Source organism: Elephantulus edwardii, unplaced genomic scaffold (genome assembly GCF_000299155.1).
Source record: "Elephantulus edwardii isolate Elephantulus edwardi_28Jun2011 unplaced genomic scaffold, EleEdw1.0 scaffold00125, whole genome shotgun sequence".
Classification (NCBI taxonomy): domain Eukaryota; kingdom Metazoa; phylum Chordata; class Mammalia; order Macroscelidea; family Macroscelididae; genus Elephantulus; species Elephantulus edwardii.
The window spans coordinates 5,671,517-5,678,729 of record NW_006399875.1 but is presented as its reverse complement, the minus strand read 5'-3'; the positions used below and the strand labels follow the sequence as shown (position 1 = coordinate 5,678,729).

The 7,213-nt window shown below is 43.7% G+C and overlaps 1 pseudogene; it reads right to left on the bottom strand.

Moving 5' to 3' along the window:
* Window positions 1–661: 661 nt before the first annotated feature.
* LOC102871919 lies at window positions 662–1,430 on the bottom strand (annotated as a pseudogene).
* Between the last annotated feature and the right edge of the window lie 5,783 nt (window positions 1,431–7,213).

Here is a 7,213-nt window from a genome sequence, read left to right as displayed (position 1 = left end):
AAAGCTCTCACGCCCATAGCTGCTGTCACTGCATCCATCTTCTTGAGAGTCCTCCTTTCTTTTGATGATTCTCAACTTTCTGCAGCATATCAGCATATCTTTCCCCAAGGATTGGCTTTTTCTCATAGTGAGAAAACCCTCCTCTAATTGCAGAGAGGGTAGGTTAGTGTCTGAAAGCCCTAAGTAAGATGTGACTTGGGTTTTTTTTTCAGTGCCAGATATTTATTCCCCCCTCACACGGGGCAGCTCACACACAATACACACAGGCATTGGACTCATGGGCAGCACCCCTGGCCTCTGAGGGAAGGACAGGGTTTTCTCATGGCATGTGCATGTGAAGGATGTTCTCTCCTGCCTTCTCATTGCGGAGTGAGGGGACTGAGGGGCAAGCTCCGCCTCTCATTCCTCCCAGCCAATGAGAAGCCACTTTGGTGACATGTTTCATTCAAACCATTGTAGTAAGTGGAGAAGTGATTGGCCTGGTCCCAGCCATTGCAGGGAAAGTGTAACTGGTAAAGGAAGGTACAGTATGTACTCAGTCATGAGAGGGGGAAGGTGACACCATTAGAAGCACGTGGTGGTGGTGGTGGGGCAGTTATTGGGCTTCTGGGATGCCTGGTCTCTGGTTCAGCCGGAAGAGGGTAGGAGAGATGAATGGAGCTTATTTCTTGGCATTGATGATGTCCACAAATTCAGGCTTCAGGGACGCACCACCCACGAGGAAGCCATCCACATCAGGCTGGCTTGCCAGCTCCTTGTAGGTGGCCCCTGACACAGAACCTCCATAAATGGTATGAGTACTTTGAGCCACTATCAGAGACATTGGACTTGAGCCATCCCCAGAGCTTTTCATGTACTTTCCTGGGCCTGCCGGGGTGTTGCAGTCTTGCCGGTACCAATGGCCCAGACTGGCTCATAAGCCAAGATGACCTTGCTCCAGTCTGTCACGTTATCTGCGATGACCTTCGTTTGCTCAAAAACGACCTTCTCAGTGATGCCAGCCTCCCTCTCGTCCAGCTTCTCTCCAATGCAGGCAATGACTCCAAGTCCCTCTGCCAGGGCATGGGCTACTCTTTACCCAGTCAGCTCATCTGACTCTCCTAAGACATGCCTTCTTTCTGAGTGTCCCAGAACTACCCAAGTGGCTCCACAGTCTTTGATCATGCCAGGGCTGATCTCCCCAGTGAAGCCCCATTAGTCACTTTGTAACAGTTCTGTGCAGCCACAGCAATCTTGGCATCTAGCTTCTGCCGAGCAAAGTCGATGTAGGCGGTAGGAGGTGCACAGACAACCTCGGTATCAGCCGGCATCTTAGCCGCGTTTAGAGTGGTGATGAGTTCTTCCAGAACCTTCTTTCGCCCGTTCATTTTCCAGTTGCCCCCAACGAAGAACTTCCTGGAGGGCGTCATGGTGTTAAAGTCGACACACTGAAGGTCAGCAGCACTGGATTTTTTTTTTTTTTTTAAGGAAGACAGTGTTCTTTCTCTGAAGGAATAGCCTCATTTGGGACCAAACTCCAACTTGGAAGTAGAAAGGGTTTGATTAGACATTGTGATTATAAACACGAATCAATTTCAATTAATGTTATAAAATGAAATGTCCATGAATGATTGCATGAGACAGAAAATGATTTGTAAACTTTCACTCAAATAAAGGTTTTAGAAGGGGGGAGGGGAGACATGAGGCTGGTGAGACTTCGGCTCACGTACCTTGAACACGGCAGCAGGAAAGAGCAGTCACGAGAACAGAACCTCATGCTTGACAAAGCGAAGTGTCACTAAAAAAAAGGGAAGTCCCTTCAATGAGATGGATGATGCAGTAGTCACAACAGAAGAGTCAGAGAAACTAACGACCGTAAAGACGACACAGGACCAGACCACACTAGTTCTGTTCCACGTAGATCACCACGAATTAGACATGAATCAATGGCAGTCAAGAAAACGCGCCTATCCTGTCTTAGTCCTTTGTCTTCTCAGTTTTCTGTAAAGCTGGTTGTGTGAATAATATGGCCAAACCTATGAAAGCTAGGATCCATGCAGGGTGGAAGCCCATTAGAGAAGGAAAATGCAAATATTTTTCCATGAAAAGAACAGATAGAATTGTGGTTAGACTATACCCCTGGTCACAGGCAGAAAGCTGGAGAATTCCAGGTCGCACTGGTTTCACTGGACAAGGGGACACACCTCTCTAGGGAGCTCTCAGCCCCCATTAGCTATGATGGAGGACCAAAGGGCTTATATTTGGGTACCAATGCCATCACTTTGTTCTTTCCAGATCACTCTGTGAACTTCCACTTCACCAGAATGCCATTAGAGACATCCTTATAAGCTCGTATATTCAGTTTTTAGCAAAAACTTCTGTATCTGGCTGTTTAGCTCATCATTGCTGTTGGTTCATCTAGAACTATCTTTCTTCTGTTCTCAAAACACAAATGCTCTACTCAACTAAATCTGTGGAATGCCTTGTGAACTGTAAAAGCGAAGTATTAATAAAGCTTATAGAGTAAAAACAAAAAAAAAAAAACCAACAAAAAAACCCCACAAATGCTCATGGTTCAAAAAGGCCCGGGCCCAACTCAAACCAATTATTTCCCCAGATGATTTTTTCCCCCTTCAAAAAAAAAAAAAGTCTTCATCCTACCTTAAGCTTTGAGATTTTGACCTTCTGTCTTAGTAGAGATCACCATGAGGAGTTTCTCAGAACACTTAATGTTTGCTTGGTTTGGTTTCAGTTGTTGCTTTAATTATCAAAGTAGTGGACGCTCATTCGTACCAACCCAAACGGTGTAATGGAAAAGTCAGTGTCTCCTTGCCAGCCCTCAAACCCATCTCTCTGCACCATGATGTTCTCCGCACCACCTTGAGACTTTGCAAACACATACAGGCTTTCATTTGCACACATCGGGGGGAGGTTTTTCTGTCTTGTTGCTGTTATTTTTAAGCCAAACCAGAAGCTACCCCATGTCCCTCACTCAGAGCATTCCTTTTTCCAGTTAGGACACGTCTCAAGTTGCCTTCCAGTCGACACTTTTAGCTAACACATCAAGGGATTTCCAGGAAGCGCCTGCTTGCACATCAGCAAGAAGAAAGTCAGGCATGCTGTGTGGTTAACCAGGATTTGGGATGGTGACTCTGCACCAGCACTGTTCTTGTGCTGTGGAAGCATGAAATCATCCTTGTCAAGAGCTACCTAACTTTCTATAATATGTTGTTGTTGTTGTTATGTGCCGTTGAGTCGCTTGCGACTCATAGCAACCCTATGTACAACAGCCCTAAACCCTGCGCTATCCTGTGCCAATTGCACTGTCTCTGACACTCCCATCTCGATTACCCCAGTCACTGAATCAATCCATCTCATAGAGGGTCTTCCCCTCCTGCGCTGTCCCTACACCCTCCCAAGCATGATGTCCCTCTCCAAGGACCCATCCCTCTTTACAACATGTCCAAAGTATGTCAGACGAAGCCCCAGAATCCTTGCCTCCAAGGAGCAGCCTGGTTTAACCCTCTCCAGGATGAATTTCTTTGTTTTCTTGGCAGTCCATGGTACATTCAATACTCTTCTCCAGCACCACAGCTCAAAGGCGTCAATTCTCCTTCTGTTCTCCCTTGTCATTGTCTAACTCTCTGATGCATAACAAGTGATTGCAAAGACCATGGCCTGTATCAGGCACACCTTAGTCTCCAGAGAGACACCGTTGTTCTTGAGTACTTTAGAGAGGTCCCTAAGAGCAGACTTTCCCATCACAATACGTTTTTTTATTTCCTGGCTGATGGTGCCAAGAGTGTTGACCGTGGAGCCGAGCAAACTGAAGCTGTGAACAATCTCAATCTCTTCGCCATCCATCCTGATGCTACCAATTGGTCCAGTGGTGAGAATCTTTTTCTTCTTGACATTGAGCCTCAGTCCATACTGAAGGCTGCAGTCCTTGACCCTCTGCAGTAAGTGCATGAGGTCCTCCTCAGTTTTGGCAAGCAGGGTTGTGTTGTCTGCATAACACAGATTGTTAATAGATCTTCCACTAATCCTGATGCCACACTTCTCATAGAGCCCAGCCTCCTGGATGATCTGTTCTCCATACAGGTTGAAAAGATATGGAGATAGGACACATCCCTGGCATACACCCTTCCCAATTTTGAACCATGCGGTGTTACCTTGCTCTGTTCTAATGACTGCCTCTTGGAAATAGCAAAAAAAATAAGGCCCCAGGAATAGATGGTATACAAATTGACATATTTCAGCTAACAGATGCTGCCCTGGATGTGCTCACCAAGTTGTGCCAAGAAATCTGGAGAACAACCACTTGACCAACTGACTGGAAGAGATCTATATTTGTTCCCACTCCAAAGAAAGGTGACCCAACTGAGTGCGGAAACTACAGAACAATATCATTGATTTCACATGCAAGCAAGATTCTACTGAAGATTTTCCAAAAACGACTAGAACAGCACATCAGCAGAGAACTGCCGGAAGTCCAGGCTGGGTTTAGAAGGGGTCGTGGTACTAGGGATATTGTAACTGATGTTAGATGGATCTTAGCTAAAAGCAGGGAATACCAGAAGAATGTCTATCTGTGTTTCATTGATTATGCAAAGGCGCTTGACTGTGTGGATCATAACAAACTGTGGCTGACTCTGAGAAGAATGGGAATCCCAGATTGTTAATAAATTCTATAATATAGATGTGTAATATTCTGGTAGTCATCTGCCACACATGGAAAATCAAATGGGTTGCGAATTCTTACCAATGTAGACAACACTTCAGTAAACAGCTTGAAGTCTATGGATTTGTGTCCTAATGATAGTGTTGTCCCTATTGTGATTGAAAGCATGTAGACTTTGGGCTGGCTCCTACTCATGGCGACCTGTGTACAAGAGAATGCAATCTTGCCTGATCCTTGGCACTTCTCACAAACACCACTACACTTTGGCCCGTGGCTGTAGCCACTATGTCAATGTCTCATTGAAGGTCTTCTCTTTTTTTACTAACTTTTCACTTTTCCAGGCCTGCTGTTTTTTCCAGGCTTGTTCCTCTTGGTTACATGCCCAATGCATCTATCTCAGTAAGGGTCTTTCTATTTTTCACTGTCTTTTTATTTTTACTGACCCTAGGATTGGAGGTAGACTCATCAACAATCTGTGTTATGTAAATGACAAAACTTGCTGAAACTGAGGAGGACCTGAAGCGCCTGCTGCAGAGTGTCAAGGACTGCAGCCTTCAATATTCATTAAAGCTCAATATCAAGAAAACAAAGATTCTTACCGCTGGGCCAAATGGCAGCATCATTACGGATGGTGAAGAGATTGTGATTGCCGAGAGCTTCCGTTTTCTTGGCTCTACAATCAACACTCTTGGTACCAGCAGCCAGGAAATTAAAAGATTAATTGCATTGGGAAATCTGCTATCAGAGACCTCTCCAAAGTGCTGAAGAACAACGATGTCAGTCTGGAGACTAAGGTGTGCCTGATATAGGTCATAGTCTTCGCAATTACCTGCTATGCATCAGAGAGCTGGACAATGACTAGGGATGATAAAAGGAGAGTTGATGCCTTTGAGATTAGGTGCTGGAGAAGAGTATTAAATACACATGGACTGCTAGGAGAACAAACAGGTTCGTCCTGGAGAGGGTGATGACAGGCTGCTCCTTGAAGACAAGGATTCTGAAGCTTCATCTGAAATACTTTGGACATGTTGTAAGGGGGGGCCAGTAATTGTAGAAGGATGTCATGCTTGGGAGGGTGGAGGGACAGCACAGGAGAGGAAGACCCTCTATGAGGTGGATTGATTCAGTCACTTGGGTAATGAGGGTAGGTTTGTCACAGACAGTGAGATTGGCACAGGATAGAGCAGGGTTAGGGCTGTTGTACATAGATAGGGTCCCGATGAGTCACAGGTGATCCAATGGTTCATAACACCAACAGCAACAACATCTATCATCCAAATAAGGGGTTCTTTGAAAACCCTATGCATAACAAAGCAATGCAGCGAGCTATATAGTATTAGATTAGCAAGTGTTTCATATTTTCTTCACATTCAGCAAGCAAAATTGTGTCCTCTGCATAATGCAAGTTGTTTATGAGTCTTCTTCAAATCCTGATGCCACATTCTTCCTCACAGAATCTGATTTTGTGAATTATTTGCTTAACATACACAATGAATAGGTACAGAAAGAAGATACCACCCTGAGGTACACCCAAACCATGCAATGTTCCTTTGGTCCATTCAGACAACAACTTTTTGATCTTTGTAGAGATTCCATATGAGCACAATTAAGTGTTCTGGGATTCCCATTCTCCTCAATGGTAGCCAAAATTTATGATCTACACAGCCAAATGCCTTTGCATAGTCAATAAAACACAAATGGACATTCTTCTGTTATTTTCTGCTTTCAGCTAGTATCCATCTGGCATCAGCAATGATATCCCTGGTGCAATGACCTCTTCTAAAAACAGCTTGAACATTTGGCAATTCTTTGTCAATTTACTATTCTAGCCATTTTTGGTTAATCTTCAGCAATATTTTACATGCATGTGATCGTAATAGTATTAGATAATTTTCACATTCTGTTAGAGGACTTTTTAATTGTGTTTTTTAAAATTATACTAGTTTATTTACAAAATTTGATTACATTGTTTTCCAGACCAGATTATTCCAATTTCCTCCCCCATCAAATCGTACAATCTCATGATTAATCCCCCCAGTATAACCTTTCTTGAGAATCAGGACAAATAAAGATTCCTTCCAGTCAGTCAGCCATATTGCTGTCCTCCACATTTCCTGGCATCAGTTGGTGGGCACATCCAGGGCCACATCTATTAGTTGAAGAATGACAATTGGCATTGCTTTATTTTTGCCAATGCCTTCAGTATAGCTTGAGTTTTCATCCTTCATTAACATTGGCTCTTGGTCATATGGTACTTCCTGGAAATTTTTGGTATCAACTAATTCTCTTTTATACAGTGTTTCTGTGTATTCCTTCCATCTTCTTTCGATGCTTTCTAGATCATTCAAGGTTGAGCCTATGGCTTCTCTCAATATTGCAACTCAAGGCTTAAATTTGCTTTGCATTTCTTTCAATGTAAGGAATACCAAGTGAGTTCTTCCCTTTTTATTCTGACTCCAGCTCTTTGCATGTTTTGTTATAATTTTTTTGTTATAATATTTTTACTGTATCATCGCAAGCTGCCCTATGGAATCTTCTGTTCAGCTCTTTTAC